The sequence below is a fragment of the Triticum aestivum genome, chromosome 1A (genome assembly GCF_018294505.1).
Source record: "Triticum aestivum cultivar Chinese Spring chromosome 1A, IWGSC CS RefSeq v2.1, whole genome shotgun sequence".
Lineage (NCBI taxonomy): Eukaryota > Viridiplantae > Streptophyta > Magnoliopsida > Poales > Poaceae > Triticum > Triticum aestivum.
The window spans coordinates 421,795,079-421,796,173 of NC_057794.1; positions in this window are offsets into that span (position 1 = coordinate 421,795,079).

Here is a 1,095-nt window from a genome sequence, read left to right on the forward strand (position 1 = left end):
CCAATGACGGGGTCGTGATCCGCCGCCTCCTGCCTCCCTCCGTCGTCGGGGCTCCTTCTCCGGGGCAGTGATCCCCGCAAGACACTGCCTCCCCAGACCGCTTCGCCATACGTCCACCACAAGCAGGAGCTGCATCAATGGCGCCGCCTCCCAAGAACATGCCAGTACGCCGACCATGAGAGGAAGAAGAAGAAGTCAGTCAACTGGAGGTAATGTCTGCTTCCCACGTTTTGTGTCAGTACATCAGTTCGTCAGTCCTGCTGACGGTGTCCTGGACTAGGGGGTACTCAACATGTCATCTCCCGATCTGATAGATTGGGCCGAGGACCCCCGTGGCCGTATACTCATGGGCTAGTTCGGACAGCTGCCGCATACAAGGAAGATTCCACAAGACTTGGCGATCAAGACAAGGACTTCTCCCCACCGGCGTATTCGTCTAGGACTCTTGTTAACCTAGGCCTCTGGTGCATTATATAAACCAGGGTCAGGCTAGTCGATAGATCATATATACATACAATCATACCATAGGCTAGCTTCTAGGGTTTAGCCTCTCTAATCTCGTGGTAGATCTACTCTTGTACTACCTATATCATCAATATTAATCAAGTAGGATGTAGGGTTTTACCTCCATCAAGACGGCCCGAACCTGGGTAAACATCGTGTCCCATGCCTCCTGTTACTATCGATCCTAGACGCACAGTTCGGGACCCCCTACCCGAGATCCGCCGGTTTTGACACCGACATTGGTGCTTTCATTGAGAGTTCCGATGTGTGATCGACAAAAGGATCGATGGCTCGCCTGCAGATCAACTGCGACTTTGGCATCTTCGCCACCAGCTCGACTGGTCACCTTGGTTCGACCAAGAACTGCGCCCTGTGTTCGGATCACCATGTTCGGGCGAGGGCCTTCATCAAACATCAACTCCGATCTCTATCAAGATCATGGAGGAATCATCTATGGAGCTCGGGGGCTCAACGTCAACATTGCCCTCAAGCGACCGTGCTGTTTTTCTGGACAGCGAACTCGTATCTGCCGCCACCACCTCCTCAAGTATCGCTTTGACGGTCGCTGTGGTGGAATTGTGTGGAATTGAG